The sequence below is a fragment of the Arvicanthis niloticus genome, chromosome 4 (genome assembly GCF_011762505.2).
Source record: "Arvicanthis niloticus isolate mArvNil1 chromosome 4, mArvNil1.pat.X, whole genome shotgun sequence".
NCBI classification, from domain to species: Eukaryota; Metazoa; Chordata; class Mammalia; order Rodentia; family Muridae; genus Arvicanthis; species Arvicanthis niloticus.
The window spans coordinates 123,494,960-123,518,334 of NC_047661.1; positions in this window are offsets into that span (position 1 = coordinate 123,494,960).

Here is a 23,375-nt window from a genome sequence, read left to right on the forward strand (position 1 = left end):
AAGTGAATATTTTCTCCAATAAACAGAAATTCTGTAACTAATATACACGAGGTGAGAAGTCAGAATGACTAGGTGAAACATTCTACTTGCCCAGGTACCTGAGAAAGCAGAAAGAAACTGAGATGAACAGGCCAGGCCTGTTTAACAGGCCAGGCCTCACAACTCTGCTCAGAAAATACAGTCCAGGTTGGCTCCATTATCTGTCTCATCTTTATAGGCAGATGAGTCTGCTAGGCTCAGTGTAACTGGAACTGTAATTTATGCATTTCTTTGATAGTTATCTCTAGTTAAGCACAAAGGGATGTCAGCATTTAACCCCACTTCAAGACATGACAATGAGGAAAAAGAAACATAAAGGGGAAAAAAACCCAGCAGCCAACCACTTAAGTCAAGTTGACACCTGTCAAAAGGAGCCCTTACTAAGAGGAGGGTAATTAGGATATTACTCTGTTGTGAGAGAGTCGTTCTTAGCCTGCTACGTATTGCTCTTCAGGCTGGTTGGGGAAGAGTAATATGTGAGAAAAATAAAAATGAATCAAAGAAACAAGAAGAAAAGAACTCAGATGTCACATTTCACACTTCAGTAAACTTACAGTTCAGATTTGCTTGGGAGTTGGCTGAGGCAACAGCTCTGTAGGTTAAGTGCTTGCCTTGTAATCTACAGGACACAAGTTCAACCCCCAGACCCCCATTAGAAAGAACGGTGCATGCTTGTTATCTCAGCATTAGGGAAGCGGAGATAGGTATATCCCTGGGTTCGCTGGCCAGACAATCTAGTTCACTAGGTGAGTTCCAAGCCAAGCCCTGTTTCAAAAGAAAGAAAGCAGGATAACTCCCGAAGAACAATATACAAGGTTCAGGTGGTACTCTGGCAGCCTTGAGTATGTGCACAGAAGTGCTTATTCATTGGTGTGTGCCCATGCACACGCAAACACACACACATGCTCATACACACAACTCATACACACACATGCTCATACACACATATACTCATACACACACATGCACACTCACACATGAAGAGTTTGTTTTATTTCAAGAGGTTCTTTTTGCAAACTTCACTGGCCATTCATCTGAAAAGGAACATAGTAAAGACGTTCTCTTAAACCCTTCCTTCTTTATTGGACTTTGGTAAGAAATGGGAATTTTGTAAGCACCTATCCACACGTTGGTATAAAGTAGACTGTAACAGAGAGGCTTGTCTCTGATTCCAACTTCTTACATACATGATTGTTCGAAAGATCATCTCATTAGGTCTGCATTTCTGTTTGCTTTAATTCCTCTTGGTTTTCTGTCATTTATTTTGTAGCTTGGCATTAATTCACAGTTACACAATGTAAACATATCACGGGTGTTGTCTCCTCTGAGAACATCAATTCGTAACTCATAGTGGTTCCCTCATCCTCCTTTCAACTGCCTTTCTCAACAGTCTGAGCATCAGTGTATGTTTCAGGAATGAAATGTCTCTATCTAAATCATGCAAAATTTGCTGTCACTTTGATTTCTGCTTAAACCCTTAACTGGAAAAATGAAACTGGGTCAGGAGTTGGGATCAAGTGAGTGACATTGTGATGTAGGGTGCAGCGCACGTGTGCAGTGTGCAGGGCTTATTTAATCCCCTGACTGGCGATTTCTGCCATTCACATAAAGAAGGTTGGTTAGCCTTGAACTCACTGAGTCTTTAGCTTGCACACCGGTCAAGTGCAGTCACAAGCCCTGAGGACCCATCTTGGCTGATCTTCGACTCAGCCTTGTGATTTATGAGATAGCTTACCTGTCCATGTGGAACTGAGCAGCAGTGAGCTGGTGAGGCTACTTCTCATTTTGCATAAGTTCTCAAAGGGAGAGAAGGGGGTTGCTAAAGAAACCTGAAAGCAGACAGACAGAGCAGCATGCCCTCCCCTCTGAGTCTCTTCTAACAAAGATTTCAACTAAAGGAGTGAGAAAGAGTTAAAAACCTAGCCAGGGAAGAAACCCTGGGAGAACCAGAGTTCCAGTCCCAGCTTCATCTACAGTGGGGAAGTCACACTCCACACGTCAAGTGGAAAAGGCAGTGTTTCTGAAGAGCCCACTGTGTATTGAGAGGAGGGAGAGGTTGAAAGCCAGTGTGAGATGCTATACAAAAACCAGAGAGCCAGAGCAGTGAGCCTGGGAAGAAGAGTGCTAATCCTCAAAGGGGGTCAAGACAGCAAAAGGCTGAAGTTTAAGGGATGTAGGCAGAGCCATGTGAGGCCACGAAAGAGGACAGACTGAAGGAAACGACAGAGGCCGTCAGAAAGGAAGTTCGTACATTTGGCCACAGGGACTGACCAGAGCATCTGGAAACAATAAAAGGCAGAATTTATTTTTTCTTGGGAAGTTTTCTTTGAAAATAACTCTCTAGTGAAGAACAAAAACCACAATAACAATATCTTTAGCATTTCACTTTTCATGTTTTGGGAACGGATCTAAGAAACAAACACAGAATCCTGGCTTTGTTAATTAAGTAGAATTATGGGTTCTAAACAAGCCTTCGTACCCTTTCTGATTTCATGATGTCTAAGTTTACTTGGAAGAAGCCCGGGGCATAAGAAGACAGCTTAATGAATACTTTCCTTTATTCCCCATGGTTACCCTTTACTCAGTTCAACCTCCTTTAGACATATGGAAACATCATTCGAGCAAAGAACAACAACCAGAAAATCAAGGGTGTCTTTTCTTGGTTAATGACAAAGAGACAAACTCGTGCTGATCATTGATAATACAAAATGTAGTCATATCAAAGATAACATAATCAGAGGAGAGGGGGTTATAAACTACCCAATTGACTCAGCAGGTATCACCAAAATATTTGCAGGTTGCTTGGTAACCCAATTAAAAGTCTCTATTTAAATCCCGGATCATTAGTGACTGAAAATCACTATCATTTGATGGCTCATCTCAGTCCAGTTCTTAGGGGAGATTTTCCTACATCAAAAACCCACCAACATATTTGGCACTAATTGGCTCCCTTGGTGGCAATCTCAGCCTATAGGCCAAGAACTGAGTGGACCTGGGAGGATAAATGATTCCCCAGCCTGAGATCTGATGCTTCTCAGCACAGGCTGAAGGACATTGGTGGGTTAAGATGAGATTTTTACACAGATATTACCTGTCTTTGGATAAATTGAGATATTCTCTTTTTAAGAATATTCTGTTGTTGGTAATTTCCTTTGGAAAAAAGTTAATTATATTTTTTGAGGACTCTCTTTTGAAGATATCGCTTCTTCCTACCTCTTTACATTACTCCCTTTCCCAACTTACAACAATAAAGAGAAATAGTATTGAATTTTATCATCTTTTAAAATCAGAAGCCAGGACTAAAGACACTGACATGACACTGATGTGACACAGATGACAGGCCTACTGTGAAAGTGAAATACATTGTCACCAAAATTAGCTGAGTGACGGCCTGTCTCCCTCACAGATATGGGAAACTGAGAGAGATGGGCATATTTAGAAGTAAGTAAGTATCCAGAAGCATTAGTGTTATCGTGTATATTTCTGTTGAAAATGGCTCTGATTCTGATCTTTGGTAATAATGGATTCTTTAGACATATGGTGTTGAAAGTAACAAACACATTCAAAATCTTCGAGAGAGATGTAAATGAGAAGCATGTAGGTAATTTTAAGATAACACTAGAAACTTTATTGTAACAGTGGAACTACATGGTATTGGACATTTGCTCACTTGACACTTGCTGGGGAATGATCCTGATCATTGTGAAGACATCCACCACACTCACAGGACTGCAATATTTTTCAAACGGAAAAAGATCATAATCCATACAAATATTCAAACGAAACATAAGAGGGTTGATTAAGCGTTAGCAGACTGAAAGTTGAAAACGTTGGTCCCCAGCTGCATCGCTGACACTATCTGACCCATTTCTATATCTGTAACACTGGAAATAGAGACAGGGAAGCCATCTTTCTTAGTTCCATGATGATGATATTCAAAAGATGTTTCTTTGTAATATTTTTTTCTACTGATGTAAGTTATTGGTATAGTAGACATATAAAGACAATTATATTTTATCTTAAGCTTTTTAATAAAATTTCTGAAATGATGAAACCCACTGAGTTTATTGGACTGTGGCACCTTCCAGAACAAACCTCAGAGGATCTATATTAGAAATATTTGATCCTGGTAAGATAGGTTTCAATTGATTTGGCTCCAGTGTCATATAAATAGAAATCAGGCTTGATTAGTAGTCAATGAACTATGGGTAAAACCTCTGTTATTTTTATAGCAATGTGTTTTTTAAGATATCAGTATATTTTGATGATAAATATCAAGATAATAATAAAGGTGAAATTCTGAGTTCATAAATTAGATTGTCTTTCAACCATTTAAACTTTCAGAGTGATGAAAAATTTCCAAACTGTTTATTACTAGTGACAAAACATAAGAACTTCTTACTTTTGATCTCCATTGTTAGTTATTTTTGCTAAATTTGGGACTAGTGTTTCAAAATAACTTTTTAGGTCATCTTTCATTCAATTGTACTTGTGGTTTAACTTTTTCTATGTGAATTTATACTTTTATGTATAATATAATTTAATCTTATGGCATTCAAATAGAGTGTGCTCCCTTCCAGCACTGATGTACACACAAAGGCATCACACTGGTGAAGATCAGCCATTTTCACAAATACACACAAATGGGTCTTGAATCATGAGAGACACCAGTGGCTTTTTCAAAACACTCTCTGATGCATGAATTGCCCACAAAACACAGCAGTCACCCTTTAAAGTTGGAAGAAAAAATACAAGTTCCAAATATGTCTAAGTGGAAAAAGATGTTTTGTATTCAATTAATTTAGGAAATTTACTGGGCCTTTATTAAAGAATCAGAAACTTAGTAAAATCTTCGAGAGTCTTCCACTATGAGAGAGGCATTTCAGAGTGCTTTATCGGAAATAGCTTCCCCAAATCTGATCACAAAATGTACTTTTGATTTACTTGCTTCTCTTGTATTCGGAAGACCAAAGTATGGAATAAAATAGCTGGGTACCTTGGTACGAACAACCAACAATGTTATAGATGTCTTTGTGGCTACTTCTTCCATCTCCTTGACTGGAATTCTTCCTTGTTACCTTCACCTTTTCACTGTTACTGTGATGGGGTTATGACATGGTTGACCTTAAGATAATAAGGTGGTCTTCACAAAAATATACCAGCCCCTTAAAAGGATGATTTTTCTCTTTGTACACACAGAAAAGTAAATCAGAGTTTGAAAGCAGAGGATCGACTCGGGGTCATTGCTGGCTTGAATATGGAGGGGACCACATAGAAAGCCAAGCTGGTGACTTTCAAGAACTGAGAGTGGCCACAGGTGATAGATAGCTAGAAATGAAATACAGACTTTAGTCCAAAAGCCACAAGTCGCTAAATTTGGTCAAAACATGAATGATCTTGAAAGATGATCTTCTATCAGTGTATCCAAATGAAAAGCCCCTTTCACTAACAATTCCATTTTGGCATTGTGAGATCTGAGCAGGGAATGGAACAGAAGAGACCTACAGAACTCTGCTCAAGGAGATGGGCACTTTATACTCCGTAGTGTAAAGTAATTGGTACACAGCAATAGAGAGCTCAAAAATTCACATAACCAAAGCTCAGCATGCTTATCATATCCCATGCCCTGCATGTTGTCAATGATAGACATTCAGGCAGCCTTCAGAACTCATGATCTCATGATATTTCCTCAGTACTGTGATAAGTGGCAAAGTCCTGAATGGACACATCAGAGCCTCAGGCTCCTCTTTTTCTTTTCTGAAACCACCAATAATTTTCCTTCTTTGTCTTTTTTGTTGCCTCCTCCTTTGTTGTTGTAGTTCTACAAATCTCTCTTTAACTGTGCAAATGTAAAACGAGGACAAGATTATTTGCCATATATACATATAGCTGGTGTTAGGATCTGAATGTGAAATGCCTCCCCCTGCTCAAAGCTCGTGTTTTTAACTCATTCCCAGAACGTGGCATTAATTTGGAAATATATAAATATTTCAGGAGATGGGTGTAGTTAGTGGGAGTAGGTCACTAGAGAGGGCCTTTGAGAGGTAGAGCATGGATCCCGGTTGGCGTCTGTTTTTCGATTCCTGCCTCACTTTGCTGTGAATGCCTCCTGTTTACCACATATACTTGCTGCTGTGATGACTCTCTCCATTGTGTGGGTCCAAGAAACTATGGAGAGAAACTTTTGAAATTTTGAGCCAAGGGAAAACATTCCTTCCTTAAACTCTGGCAGTCACGGTCATATTTTATGGTCACAGTGGTGTGAGATTTAAAAAAATATATATTTGGCAGTTCTTTACTTTTTTGAAGCAGGGTTTCTCTATACAAACTGGATATCCTGAAAGTCAGTATGTAGAAAATGCTAATCATGAGCTCACAGAGACCTTCCTTAGTGTTGGGATTAAAGGCATGTGTCACTATTTTTAATAACTCACATAGTATTTCATAGATACACGTTTAGTAATGCTTCAAAAATATTATTATAGCTACTTGGTTTGGGGAAAGCCTTATATCCATTCTAGTAAAATTATTAGCATCTAATACTATTTCATGGGCACAGTAAAGTATTTGCCTGAATCTCTAAATACTCAAAATCCAAAGGAAGACATTGTCTCAGCTGTTGATAATCCAATTCAACCCAGTATCTTTGTTGCAATGTGGTCTACACCAGTAGTATTTGTCTGGAAATTCTCTTATGTAGTTGAACTCTTTGTTTTACTCTGGCACTTCCATAACTAGTTGGTGGGGGCGTTGTCTGTAATTGATCCTTATTATTTTAATTCCTCTGATTTGTTAACATTTCTTCAGTCAGTTCTACATTTATTAATGGGTATCATCAATACCAACGTTCTCTTTCAATTTCAATTCCAAACCACAAAACTTGAAAAATGCTCTTTAGATACATTTCACAATCCATTAGAAAAATCATTATTTCAAGAACAGTAAGGAAAAACTATCCAAACATCTACTCAGTGCTTAGCTAGCATATTTTAGTGCATATCATTTTCTATACTCCTCAACCAGAATGCAACACTGAATTCTGTTATGTACTTAAATCATAATGCAGTATAATGACAAATTAAATGTGAATTAAACCATTAAGTGAGAGGAAATTTCCATTTTCCCCACTTAATGAGAAGAAATATATATATATATATATATATATTCTTTTTAGAAGTTCCTTCCTCTCATTAAGTAGGGAAACCATTGAGAAGTTCTCAGTAAAAGGTCACGTTGAAGACTAGAAAACCAATATATTTTTTAACATCAAAACATATTGGTGCCTCCTGGTAGATTTTTAGATGAATTAGTTGCCATGAATGTCTGTGTAATATTGCAGCGAAAATAAGGGTGTTGAAGTAATAGGACTATGCTTCCTGTCAGCCATGTCTTACTGTCTAGGTCTTGCCTAATGGGGTTTTCTGCGCAGTCACTGAAATAGTGGGAAAAGCTTGCAGTAATAATTGGATTATTCTCTCTGCTATTTTAATCTCTATCTTTTTAGTTTACTTCCCTTTTCTTCCAATACAGTTGAATCTGTTAAATTTTAAGCGCAAATCAAGTGACTGTACTCTACTACAAAATCTATTGATACCCTTGTTGACTAACCTTGAAACGATGAGGAAAACATTTAATGTTCTTATTTGGCTTAGTCTCTTGTACAATTTAAAACTTATTTTTGCTTAGCTTGTTCAGAAATGAGGAAATGGGAACTCAAGGGAGAAGCAAAAATGACTGTTCCTGATCATTCACTTTGCATCCATAATTCTGCTTTTGGATTCAAATCTCTAACATCGTCTTATATGTACAATATGTCTTATATTTCTTATATGTACCTCTTATTGTCTTATTTGATTTACTTTATTGATGAGTGAATAGACTCTAGGAAGGTTATTAGTGTGGGGCAATTTGTCTAGTCTGAAAAGATGCTGTTCTTGTAGGAGGTGAAGTTATAGCAAGAGTCTACACCCAAGTTTGCCCCTCAAAGCTACCCCCACTCTCGCTGCCCTGACTGGAGACCAAGGCCTTTTGTGTGAGGGGGTGGGGCTTTCCAAGGCATTGTTACTTAGCATTCTAGTCCACACAGAGTCGATTTTAGTCCTTTTCTACAAGTAGGAAATTTACTTCTTGTGATTCTAATTCATTTATATTCTGCTCACAATGAGGTTTAGTGTTTATTGAGAAAAATTGGATCTGTAACCCAGACAACTTTAATTTTTTTAAATGTTACTAGAAGCAAAATGTTGATATAAACAAAACGAAAGTAACTCAAGCTGTAAGATTAAAAGCAAAACTTAAATCCCTAGGTTGATGCCCAAAATAATGTGCTATAAACTTGGCAAAACATTTCCCTGTTTATACTTTTGATTACCTCAAATTGGAATCATAAACACAAAATTGTGCTTTTGTTCTTAGTGATGATTGATTGTGTGTGTGTGTGTGTGTGTGTGTGTGTGTGTGAGAGAGAGAGAGAGAGAGAGAGAGAGAGAGAGAGAGAGAGAGAGGTGTGTGAGAGAAAGAGAGGTCTCTGTGTGTGTGTGTGTATGAGAGAGAAAGAGAGGTCTCTGTGTGTGTGTGTATGAGAGAGAGAGGTGTGTGTGTGTGTGTGTGTGTGAGACAGAGAGAGAAGTGTGTGTGTGTGTGTGTGTGTGAGACAGAGAGAGAAGTGTGTGTGTGTGTGTTTTTGAAGCTTCTATTTTTCTGAAAACATCAATTGGTAGACCCTCTCCTTTTAAAGTAACAATATTTATAACCATAAATTTTCTTATGCTAATCAATATTGTGCAAAGGCTTTGGACTGCAGTGAACTTGAATGGGTGATATAATGACTTCATGCAAAGTTAGAGATGTTAGTTTTTAAATCAAAGAGGTCTGGTAGCTCAAAGGCATGAAGAGTGAACTTTCTAAATTGCCTTACATAGTTGAAGTTGTGAGAAACACAAATTTGTTGGCACTTGCTGAACTGAAGAAATAAATCCTACTCTATAGATTGACTTCCTAATGTCATGAGTCAATTTAGAAATTAGGCACAAGATAAATTCCTTTCCTCTTGTTGCACCAATGTAGTTAGCTTAATCATGAGCATCAGTGGAGACAGATTGAAAAATAAATTGTTCACTGTCTCCAAGACAAACCCCAAATAGGAAACTTGATATTCTGCACAAACTCTATCTCTGAAATATGCTTTGAAAAGGCATGGTATAATTATGTGTAGCATTACAGAGATTCTTGTGTTTATAAATATTTTCAGAAGGCTTTGAAATTGTTTGCAAATCCAAAGTTTATAAATGACTTATGAAATCCACAAATTTGCTAAATATGTTTCTGCATTTTTGCATTATGGACTGTGATTTTTCTTTCTATGTGGTGTAAGTCAAAAGAAAATGGTTTACAATAGGGCTAGATGGGACTACATTTTCCAAACAAAAGAAGCATCTGTTTTTCTAATTTAGATTTTGAGTTTACTTTGGCTTCACAATTGGTTCCACTACAAACAATGCAGTTCAAATGACAATGCCATTGATTACAGATTCACTGTGCACTGAGATTGCTCCGTATCCAACATTGTCAACTCTCCTTAACTAAGGACAACTAAGCCTTTCAGCACCTCTGAATCTCAGAGATTGTGTTAGACAAAGGTATGGGCAGAAGGGTAACTTGGCACAAAGCTGCCACAGTTTGCACAAAACCACAGGTACCTAGAATTTGTAAATGACCAGGCTACCATAGCTTATCCCTTGATGTTCCTTTTCAACTGTCAGAGAGAGCAAGGTCCTTTCTTCACCCTGCTCCTTTTCAAAGCTCACTGACATGACTTGATTCTCATAGGCCATGGGTCAGATGAGCTTTGCCTTACTATTAATCATCTTCCACCACCCTGTATGTTGTATCCCATCCCCTACTTTCCATCTTTGCCAGTATAAAAGGCTAAGTACGTGCAGTGCTAGTTAGAGTTCGTAGTATCCTCCTGCCTTACAGGACTTTATTCTCAAATGACATTCCCTTAAATGCATTAATTTAGAGGTTTAGCCACTTAGAAAGTCATGGCTACACGTCAGTTTTTAAAAATAAATCTGTTTATATCTACCCTATATACAAAGACCAACTCTCTTAAAATGGAGAGATTGGCTTTCTCCTTATTGGACATCATTCATTTGCCTATTCTGGAAGTATTGATAGAAATATTTGCCATGTAGTTGCTGGCTATTGGACACAGATTGTCATGATAGTGATTGTTTCAGTAATCCAGGAAAATCTACCACTAAGTGAGCTGACCAACACAATCTATGAACTCTCTACAGCATGATCTATGCTTATGATTTCAGAACGTCTTAGGTTGTGTACCTTCTACAGCTTCAATGCCTTAGTTCTGATGACCATCTTTTACCTTATGAATTACATGGGCAGCTTACTTGTGTATTATAAAAAGACAGAAAAGAAGGCAAGGATATATTTGGTGGAGTCGTGGTATGGTGTGGGGAAAGGGGCTGCCTCTGCAGGCCCATGTTGAGGGATACCTTACTCCTGAGGTACCAGTCACTCTAGGTATAGTATAGAAATGAGTTTATTTAGTGTATGGGAGGGGAGTTGAGAAAGTAGAAACAGAGAAAGGCACAAACACACAGAGAGAGAGAGAGAGAGAGAGAGAGAGAGAGAGAGAGAGAGAGAGAGAAAGAGAGGAGGGGAGGGGAGGGAGAGGAGAGGAGAGGAGAGGAGAGGAGAGGAGAGGAGAGGAGAGGAGAGGAGAGGAGAGGAGAGGAGAGGAGAGGAGAGGAGAGGAGAGGAGAGGAGAGGAGGCCAGCCATGAGTACCTGGAGAGAGAGGAAGGAAGAGAATGAGGAGAGAAGGAGAAGAGGGTAAGTGCATAAGAACAAGAAAAGAAGAAAAGAGAGAAAGAGTACAGAGGGGCAAGGAGCCCCTTTTATAGTGAGTCAGACATACCTAGACAAAATGCCAACATTGTTCATCTATAAACAAGAAATGGGAGTTTCTCATCACCTCGCAATGGTATCTCTGCTTTTGTGATTTATTAATGATATTTTGATGGTTTCTTAGTGTCTTAGGGTTTCAATGATGTGAAGAGACACCACAATGAAGGCAACTTTTAAAAAGGCAAAGATTTAATTGAGGCTAACTTACAGTTTCAGAGATTCAGTCTATTATTATCATGGTAGTAACCATGGTACCCTGCAGGCAGACATGGTACTGGAAAAGGAGGTATGAATTTTATATCCTGAAGAGATTGACTCCTACAGAGCACTAGGAAGAGATTCTTTTCTTTATTGGGCAGAACTCAAGCGGGGAGATCTCAAAGCCTCCCTACACAGTAAAATAATTCTCCAACAAAGCCACACCTCTTAATAGTGCCACTTCCTGTTTGCCAAGCATACAAATACATTAGTCTATGGGGGCCAGAAATATCCAAACCACCACAATTATGTATTAAAATACTATTATGAAGATAAACTTATTGTTTGAAATGGTTATGAACAAGATATTACTATGATATGTTGACCAGAGTTCAATGATACCTCCCTAAATGGTATTTTATCCATCTATAGGAATTACCAACTAAAATGTTTAGTTACTACCTCAATTAATATCTCATTGAGAGAGCAAAAAAATCTTAGCATCTGATTTTATTTTGTATACAGTTGACATTAACAAGATATATAAATTTTACTTGCATTCCTTTCTAAAATGGTAAATGACTAATCTATTTCTGGATTCAAGTAGAGTTGTCTAGAATTTTAGCTTTTACTGCTCATAAATTGCATAATCAAAGATAAATAATTTTATACTAGATAAAACTCAGTTTTTCTGCCTGTGAAATGGAATAATAAAAGGCAATTTTATTAATAATTATATGGAATGTGTACAAAATATTGATACAAAGTAGCCAGCCTGGAAATGTAATCAATTCTATAAAATGTATGTTTCAAATTTAGGTTAAATGTATTGAAAGAGATGAATAAAATCCTGGTAAATCATAGATAAAGAAGAAATTTATAATAAAGTGCACAGAGAGCAACCAGTGCTGGTGACTCTGTATTATTACATGAATCTTTGGCATAGACTATTGACAGGATTATATAGGCACTTATTATTATCAGCACATGACAACTGTTGCATAAAGTAGCTAATGTGTCCATTTTATGAGCTTGGAAACTGAGGATTCCTAGAGAAACTGCTTTTATCAGGCTTAATTATGATAAATTATGCAGGGGGCAGGACTTGATTCCAGCTGCATTCAGTTCTCCATATCACACACTTTCCAATCGCCTGCCATTCTAATTAGCATTATTTAAATATAAGTAGCAATTATCTCTGTCAAGAGAATCAAATCATCATTTCTGACTCTGTATTTATTAAATGTCTATTATATGCCAAATATTATGAGCAGGCTTGAATAAATATTTTATAACGTAGTCCTTTAGTTGATTTAGCTATTAGTCATGCTTACTAGGCACCAGCCCTTACATTGTAAATTGCTAGAGATAAACTAGAAACGTTACATCCTTTAGTAAAAGGGTTCATTGTTTTCTTAAGATACTTTAAATATTTGAGTAGTACCACGTTCTCAACAGAGAGGAAATTACAGAGATTTTCTCATCACCTCTTGGCCTTATACAGTCATAGCTTCACATGTAGCCAACCACCCACTCTGGTGGCCTAGTGTGATAACTGATAAACTCATGTTGACAAATCAGTCACACAAAATCCATGCTTTATATTATGGATTATTTGGGGCATCTTGCATTCTGTGGATTTGAACAAATGTCAATGTATGGCATGTCTCTACAGTGACAGAGTGTTTCACTTGTCTTGAAGTCTCTTTATGCCTATGGTTCAGTACAGTACCACCATCACTTGTCCCTAACAATGGGTAGCCAATCTTATTTTTATCATTTCCATAATGCCATGTATAGAGAGATACACAATGCAGAAAATTGGTATTCCAATTAGTTTTCAACTCTTAGAAATATGTCTGAAATCCTTCTCTGTCTTCCCTTGCTATGCAGCCCCTTTGTTTCAGCACTAGTCTCTGATCCCGATGCTCCACATTCTATTTGTCCACATACTGAAGGACACACTTATTTTTGACTTTAGGCTATAACAATAAAGCTCATAGACATTTGCATGCTAGTTTTGAAGATACTAACTTTCAAATTCTTTGGTTAGATACCAAGCACAGATACTATATCATTTGGTAAGATTATCTTCAGTTTTATAGGAAACTGCCACATCGTCTTCCAAAGTGACAGAACCACTTTGTATTTCCACAGCAGTGAGTAGGAATGCAAACTGCTCCACATCTATAGCAGTGTTCATCACTGCCAGAGTGAAGATACCGACCATCCAGTCAGATGTATATCAGCATTCACTGGAGGCCTGTGATACACAGCGTCATTCTAAATATTTCTTACCCATTCTTAGCATTTCTTTGGAGGGATGTCTGTTAAGGTCTTTGGTATGTTTTCATTTATCTATTTGTCTTCTTCTAATTGAGTATTTATTTCTTGATATACTTAGGGATAGAGGTCAATGAGCCTTTTGCAGATGTTTTCTCCAAGTCTCTGGCTTGCCACTTTGATCCCTCGATTTTATATTTTGCAGAAAAAGATGTCTTTGTTTTAATGAAGTCTGAGGATCAATTTCTTTCCTGGATAAATATTGTACCTTTAAAAACATCACCACTTAATACATTTTCACCAATAGTAGTCTAATACAACTACAGTTTTGTAAAAGTCTAGATTTTGCCCTGTGTGATGTTGTAGTTGTTTGATAGTTTTGTGTTTAACATTTGGGTCTCTGATACACTTGTAAGGATGTAAAGTACATGTCTATCTCTCCCCACACAAACATAAGACACCAACGTTTCTGGGACCACTTATTGAAACCTGACCTTTCTCAATAAACATCGTATCTTTGCTCCTTTCTCATTGATAAATTGACTGTATTTATGAGATTTCCCTGGATCTGCAGTGTATTTTACTATCCCGTTATCAGTTCTCTTCAATCCCCATAAAGTTTAAGTACTTTAACAAGTTGATCAATGACAGTCTTCCCATTCGTTCTTGTCCTTCTTCATTGTGCAGTTATGGATCAAATAAGTCTTTATTCAAGCCTTGAGCTCTGTAGGTAGGCCCCAAATAACTCTATTTGATATTCATGCAGATCACATTCAATCTAGAGAGAAAGTTGGGAAGAGCTGGTTTTCAGGTAAAATATATTCTTTTAGATGTTGTGTCTCTCTGGTTATTCAGCTATTTAAAGTGATTTTACCAAAATTTGTCGCTAATTCAGATACCATTGTGCATTTGTTTGAGGCATTTGCTTAAAATTATTTGCTTAAAATTATTATGATGGTTCTTGCTCATCGAGATCCTCTATAATTTATGTTTTATCTTATATTTTTTATTACAGGTATGTGGGATACAAGTTGACCTTTATATACTAATCTATGTTATAATCGTATAATTGCTTACTAATTCAGGAGTTTCGTTGTTGCTGATGTTATTGTTGTATGAGTAGTGGTAGAGTTTAGAACAAGGGCTTTGCATAAGCAAAGCAAATGGTCTACCACTGAGCTATAACCCACAGTGGTGGGTGGTGGTGGTGGTGAGAGTACTATAAACATAGTTCTATTATCTATAGAAAAAAGACTTGCATTTTTCCTTCTTGCTATATGCACCACTCTTTCCGACTCTTACCATATTGCAGTAGGGTGATTTGCCTTCATGACTAAGTTAAGGACAAGTCTTTCAGCTATTCTCAGAAATATTTGAGACAGCTGATAAAACTTCTATCTCAAATATCTGATAGAAATAATAATGATTCCATCTGTTCTTGATAATTTCTGCTTCAGAAGGTTTTTGATTACCAATTCAATTACTAAATAAATATAGGCTTACTTAAAATGTCTATTTTATCTGAATTTTAGCAGATGTTTCTTTCAAGAAATTAATTACTTTCTTCTATGGTATCTAATATGTGAGCAGAGAATTGGTCATGAAATTTATTATCTTTGTAATGTCCATTGAGTGTAATGGGATATTCTGCTTTTCATATCTGGTACTATTAAATTCTGTCCTTTCTCTTAATCTTCCTGATAAATACATTGATTTTATTCAAATTTTCAAGAAACTATATTGTTCCTTTCTCTCTGAAGATTTTAATTTCATTAATTTCTGTTCAGACTTATTTTACATCTTTCATATGACTTTGGTCTTAATTTACTCTTTCTATGGTTTAAGATGATAGCTTCAGTGTTTGAGTTTTGATCTTTGTTCTTTTGTAATGTAGGATGCACATGGCTTCTCTAGTTTCTCTCTGCTACACTCCACAAATTATGATAAGTTGTATTTATGTTCACATTTAGTCAAAATATATTTTTAAATCTTTATACTCCTTCTTCTTTGTCCTTGTATTCTTTCAAATTGTATGTAATATCTTCATATTTGGAATTTTTCCAGTTATCTTTCTGTTACTGGTTTCACACTAAATTCTACTGTGTGTTTGGTGCAGAAATAGAAAATCTTCTGTTCTCTTAAATTTGGAGAGATGCATTTTATGGTTGAGAATGTGGTCCATCTTGTAATACTCTCTGTGACCTTGTGAACAATATGTTCTGTGTTATTATTTGAAGTGTTCTATAGCTGTCAATTATATCCTGTTGATTGATGGCATTGTTGATTTCCACTTGTGTCCTTAGTGACTTTTTGTCTGTAGAATCTCTCCATTTCTAATAGCACTTTTTATATCTTTTACTATAATCATAGGTCCATTTATTTCTTCTTGTAGCTCTGTCAACTTTTGTCTCCTATATATGGATTCTTTAGGTTTTGTTTCTTTGCTTGTTTTATTTTATTTGGTTTGAGGAAAGTGCCCTCCCCCCTTCTCTCTCCCTTTCCATGTAAACAGTTTTGGAACTTTTCTAATTTGTTATTATTTAAGAATTTCTGTTTATCATTTGTTACTAGTCTCTATTCATGACCTGTCCCTTTAGTGCCTTTATTTTTATTTTAGTATTTACTCTATTGTTTTTATTTGGTTTTGAGGCCATGGTCGAGCTTTGGATATAATGCATTTTTGTCTTTGCAAAATAAGGTTACACTTTCATTGGTTTCCGTAGATTTGAAATACATTTACAACCAATGGAATTAGTTTTACATTTACAACTAATATATTCATATTAATTTTGATCAACTTTAAAATAGTGCTATTTTATTTCAAAGGTATTATTTGTCTGTCATTTCCATAAGAAAGTGATACTTATTCCTAGTTCTTGTTCTCTAAACTATATATCTATATTTCATTTACCTTTAAGTAATTCTTACCTTATCCACAGGAAATATGACTTAAGTGTACAGTGAAAACCTCATATTCTAAGATAAAGTCCAAAATCCTATATATGCTACTGCTATTGTGGTTTTTCTGTGTAAGTAAACTTTATAAATTAAGCATAGAAAGATTAATTATAATCACTAATAATATAATGGAATTATTAAAAGAATATACACAATAAGAATTACATGACCATAATCTCTCTTTACAGTGCTATGCTTCATGTAACTCTTAGCAATCTCAGCATATAAGTACTTTTGTCCTTTTACTAATCAGCAGTGCTAAATATTTAGTTTACCAAAGTCTCTTTGGAATATTCAAATTGATAGCATTATTACACTTGAGCTTTAAAATCATTATTAATTACAAAAAGATTAACTTGAACATAAAGATTATAATAACAAGACAGAAAATTAAAAAGACATGATGACTTCTAAATGCCTAATGGAAAGGTAGCATATACACCATGGATACTCTGGACTATATAAATATATTTCATTATTTGTGTTTGAGACAGCAAAGAGTACCACAGTGTAAACATGTGTCATGCATATTGAAATAAATTACTATTTTTGATATTTTGAGCGTTCTGTGATGTTAGATTATTTAAGGAAAACAAGAGAATGTATTTTTACCTATGTTTATTTCCTCTTTGATATTCTTCATTTATTTGTGTAAATTCATAGGGTTTTTATTGTTATTGTGTTTGTTTATTAATTGTTTGTTTTGAGACAGCATTTCATTATATGGTGAAGTTTATCCTCAAACAATCATATAATAATCCAGACTGTCTTCCAATTAATGGAGAATCCTCCAGTCTCAACTCTTTAAGGCCTGGGTAGGTTTGCATATTTTAAATATTGATACTGTCTGTCTTAGAGTTTTACTGCTGTGAAGAACACCATGACCAAGGCAACTCTTATAAGGACAACATTTAATTGTGACTGGCTTACAAGTTCAGAGGTTCAGTCCATTATCATCAAGTGGGGAGCATGGCAATGCCCAGGCAGGCATGGTTCAGGAGGAGCTGAGAGTTCTACATGTTTATCTGAAGGCTACCAGGAAAAGACTGACTTCTGGAAAGCCAAAATGAGGGTATTAAAGCCCAAGCCCACAGTGACACACCTACTCCAACAAGGCCACACCTATGGTAGTGCTACTCCCTGAGCCAAGCATATACAAACCACACAATTGCCTACTAAACTTTTTAAACACTAAGTAGAAGGCAAGTCTACTAATATCAAATCCTTTCCCCAACCCCTTCTTCATTGCTTTCTTACATTAGTTGAGTTATTTAGCAGGAAAAGGAATGTCTAGGTTGGTGAGATCTTCCCATTCACCTTTCAGATATTTTGATTTAGTCTTTTCTTTCTTGTAAATCTTAAGGAAAGGTTTGAAACAACTTTATTTTTTTCTATATAGACATCTTATAAAGAAAGATATAAGATAAAATTCGTTCTTTACCTTTATTTAAACTGACCTTATTATATGAGCTTACATAGTTTGAAATATTGATCAAAATTTGGCAAGGAATAACAGGGATTATTTTATTTTACATATTCATCTTCTATGATTTTATAGATGTAGAAAACAATGCTGATGCATATTTTGGGGACAAAACAGAGGTTCTTTCACTGTTTGTAGCTTACATTCATTTCATGTCTGACACTGTTTTCACGCCATCAGCCTGGCTATGTGTAGGTAGTTTTTGTTCCCGTCTTTCAGTTGTTTCTTTCATAAATCCCACTCAAAGCCAGTATCAGAAAAGAAAGGTAAAAATACCAAACTATTGCAGAGCAATTTTCTAAGTGTAACCACAAATGATTTTTATACCATTATTTCTATTTTCTAGATAAGAAGCCAAGAATTATTGAGGAACATAACTGCCTATATGATGGCGAAATGAAGAGCATCCAGATATAAGATCAAATCAATTTGATATGGTCACACTAACAACTTCATTTCTCAGAGTCAACTGTTACTAATTTCTGTGTTCCTTTTCTGTGAATGTAACAAGTCCCTGAGCTGATTAAGTTATACAGAGAAGAGTTTTGTTTGGGCTTAATGATTTGCAGAGTTCTGTCTAGGATTAATTTGTGCCATTTCTTTGGGGCCTGTTCAAAGCAGAAACCATACCATTGTGAATAGGTGATGGCCATGCTCTGCCATCAACTTCATGACTGGTATGTGAAGAATATAGTAGAAAGAACAAGAGCATAATTATCTCTTTCAACGATATGCCTCTGAGACCAGAAGACATTCCATTAGGTCTCACCCCATAGAGTTAGAGTTTCTATTGATTCCTAATAACGCTTGCATGGAAATTCATGCTGAAGACTATAGCCTTTGGGACTATTTAGTATCCAAACTACAGTACCTTGGTAATCTGTGTTGAAGATGCCTATAATGTCTAATATTAGGTATCTTACCTTGTTTGAAAAAGCTCTATAGCAGATCATTTATCTCCATATATATCTACCCAGAAAGACATTTGATGATCTGAAAGCAAAGTAAAATCCAAAAAGGAGTCCATGACAATAAAGTTAAATGGCATATGCAAATGTGGATGGCAAATCAATAAAAAAATTCTATTCTCAATTATGTTTTACATGAATGGAAGACAAATAGACCTCAGAGAATTTTTTTAATCAAAGAAAAATGATAGAGGTGATAGTTTGCTTTGCATATGTGCCGAACTGAATTATTCTAACATGCAGTTACAACCTAACAGTAATTTAGGAGAGAGTAAAGAAAAGACAAATACATGTTTTGCTGTCAGTTTCTGTGTGTGTTACTGTAATAGCTGCTTAATAGATAAAAAGAAAAGTACAGCATGGTCTCTGGCAACAGTGGCTTGCATATGGAGATGGCCACTAAACACTTAACAGTATACAACTCCAAGTGCAAAATGGAGATGTACTGGGCAGTTCTTCAACAGATGCCTGCCTGAGACTAGATGGAAGTAGATTATGAGGGGGTTAGAGAAAAGATGCTCCATAGAGGAGGAATACAGGACTGAATTCTTTAAAAATTCACTCAAAGTGTTTTGAATATTTTCAGGAAGCCAGGATTCCTTCTCCATTCATATGTATGTCAGGGATAAGTTAGAGAAGAAAGAAGAGGCCAGACAGGAGTAACTCCAAATAGTGATGCTGCTTAAGTAGTTGATAGTTAACAAATTAATTAAGTACTTGTAACTTATTAAGTGTATTATTCAGCCAGAATGACATCCTAAGAGAAAGAGTGTGTTTTTGGCAAACTAATATTTACAGCTACCTTAGTCAATTAGAAAACTATAAGACAACATCCCTCCCCCATTTGATGGACTTTGCTATATTTACTGGCTGAGAAGAAAGAGCAAAAGAATATTCTCAGGATTCTAAAGCCAGTGAGACTCAGATACGTAATTTCTACTGCCATAATAAGCCACAGCATCACATGGAGATGAGTCACAGTTTAGAGACATTGAGGGTAGGCTACTTGTAAAAAATCAAGTTTCAATGTCTATGGAAATCACAAGCACAGTTTGAAAAATTGGGTGTAAGTTTTTTTGATAATAAATCAAAACATAAAGATTAAGTTGAAGGATGTGATCAAAAACAGAAAGAAGTAGACTTTTGTAGAACAGCTATGACTTACTTTGGAAATGATGCGCAATGGACATCACTGTGTGTAGATAGCAGAGGTCTCATGCCTGTTAAAACCTCATCCCAAACACTGACGAATACATATATTTAAGGGGCACGTAAACCGATGGCAAGAACGTTGATAAAGTAGTTCTTGGATGTACTTAGTGATGTACAACTGTAACCCAGCATGTCAGAAGGCCAGCCAGGAAGTCAAGGCTGCTTGGATAAACTTTGTCTCACAAACGAAGGAAAGCTGTCACAGTCTAGAAATAGTCTACATACCAAGCCCCTAGAAAAAGTCTTGGTTTGTGTAGGGATTGCACATTAAATTCTTACTGTGCCTTATATTTTGTAAGACACTTCCTCCAGAATGGCCAATTTCCTGTTCAGAGTAAAGCTCTTCCTGCGTTGACCTCTTTGCCTTTGCAGCTTTAATTCTTATAGATGTTTAATTACCTTTGTCTTTTACTCAGGGAAGATCCATTTGCTTTTGGTTCCTCAAATGTACCACACTCTCTCCTTTTCTTTGAATATGCAGATTATATTTCTTCATACATGCTCTTCAAATCACTATTTTCCAAGAGAGTACATTCTTGAAATTAAGCTCCCTTCTTGGGTCCCATGCCTCATCTCTGTGCTCAGGCTGTGGCCAGGACATCCCTGTACCTCCAAAGACTTTGGTTCACTGATCTTATTTCTGTTACAAAACCATTTATTACTGGAAGTCACAAATAGTCCCATTTTGACTCTGTTTACTGAGGGCATAGACCAACTTCTACCTTCAGCAATATAAATATTGGTAGGCACTCAAGAGATGCCTTCTGAATTAAGGAATTAATGGACAGCTTACTGAAGAAAATTTGGTATAAAAGGAATGAGTGCAGAGTTCCTGTCCAATAAATATTAGCACTAATTAAGCCCCTATTAAATGCCATGTATGGGTTTTATATTTGATGGACTCATTGGCCTTTAAGACAATCATTAACTCAGGTACAGTTATTACCAGCAGTTTATCAGTGAAAGCTGAAGAACAGAAAAGTTAGATAACATTCTCTGATTACACAATTAATAAATCCTAGATCAGAATTTATCCATGCTTAATCCTTCTTCTACTGTAGCCGTTAAATTCTGCTGTCTTTCTAGAGGAGAAAAATAAGTATAAGACCTATTGACTTAATATTTTCTATTTATTACATGCTGTAAGAAAAAAATCTGAAAGGTCTCTGATGTTTTCTCAAAACTATCTTTATCTCCTGTCTCTTAGTCTTAAATACAATCAAGAACCTGAAAATTGAGCTTGCTTCATTTTATCTAAGAGAACCTTTCATATTGTGTATAACATATAAGAAAGCACAATGAATATCAGCTTACAAGTCACCAAATGTTGCCATAAACATTGCTATAAAGTTAGAGATTTTTATTATGTCACCCAAGTGGGTTTTTTTTTTTGCAGAAATTATACAATCACTTTTTTCAGATTGTAGCTATGATGTTTCTTTGAAGTTCCATAATCTTCCTGCATTAATGGGCTATTGTCTCCTTTAATCATACTTTGGATTACATAATAATAACAAACCAAAGGTTCATGATGTGAGCTGAACAATGCTGTCTAACATTGAAATTTTAATCTCAAAGGTGATATTATTAGATGGAGTCTCTGTGAGGTAATTAGATCATGATTGTAGACCTCTTATAAATGAGATTAATGATTGTATAAGAGACTAGAGAAAGCTGTTAAGTCTAATCCACCAAATGAGAATAAGTTGAGAGAGTATTGCCTGTGTATATGAAAGCAGCCTCAAGATTTACTGGATCTTAATGTTGTCCCTGAACTTCTTGGTTGTCAGAAGTATGAGAATGAATTTATATAATTTAAAAACTGTTTGGTTTCTAATATCTTGCTTTAGTAACCATAAAACTCCATATACATCAAAACAAAACCAAAGCAGTAGCAATTTATTTTGATCATATATTGGTCAGATTAAAATGCTTACTTTGTTTGGATCATATGAAATTTTTCATTTACTTTCTCCCTTAATAAACTCAAACTTTTGTAGATTGATTTTAGTAAAATGACTATATCAAAGACTCGTAGTATTGAGCAGGCAGAACCTGGAGTGGCCGTCTTCTGTCACTAGAAAAGGCTTCCAGTGTTGAGAATGGGACACCACCCAGACATAAAACCACTGAATTAACTTTGTCCTGCTTGCAAGATGTGCTGTGGTAACAGTGGTACAGAATTTGTCAGAGATGTCAAGCAATGACTTGAGGCTCATTCCATGAGAGGGAACCAATACTTGACACTGCCTGGAAGCCCAGAAATTTGAAGCTGAATACCAGAGACCCATGATAGAACCAAACCCAAGTGGACAAAAAATAGGTCAATAAAATTAAATGATATTCTGTTATATTCATATACTCCAACCTAGCCCAATTGTTATCAGAGAGGCTTCATCCAGAAACTGATGGTAAGAGATGAAAGACTCACAGACAAACATTAGTCAGAGTTCAGGTAATCCAGCAGAAGAGGAGGAGGAAGGATTATAGGACCCAGAGAGGCTGAAGACACCACAAGAATACAGCTCACAGAACCAACTGAGCAGGGCACATAGAAGCTCCCAGAGACTAAAGACACAATCACTGAGACTGTAAGGGTCTTAGCTAGGTCCTCTGAATGCATGTTATAGTTATATAGTTTGGTGTTTTTGTGGGACTCCTGACACTGTGAGTGGGGCTGTCTCTGTCTCTTTTGCCTGCTCCAGGGATCTGTTTACTCCTACTCGGTTGCCTCATTCAGTCTTGATATGAGGGTATGCATCTAGACTTTATGGAACTTGTTTTGATTTATATCCCTGAAAAGGCTGCTCTTTTCTGAAGAAAAATGAAGAAGGAGTGATTCTAGGGGAGAGAGGAGGTGGAGGGACAGGAAATTGGTCAGAATGTAATATCTGAGAAAACATTTTTTAAAATAATAATTCTTTAAAATTTCATATACCCCTAACATTATTTTTAACAATGAATTATTTTCACAAAATCACATAGTTTAAGAAACTGTTCAGCTATGATGTTAATAAAATTGCTATTCTGAGATATTTTTAAATTTTTAACTTAATGATTAATATATTGATAGAGTGAATGTATCTAAGTGTAGACTAAAATAATGTGGTTTTAGAACTGTGTTTTTTATCTAAAATTTCAATAATGTTAAAGACTGTTTGAAATTCAAGGAATACACCATTCTATGGGTAAATCACAACTATTTGAATTCATCCTCTAATACTGCAGATTCTGATCATTTTTCAAGATTTGCTTTTATAACCAAAAATGTTAAGATCATTGCGCTAATTTATTGTCTACATT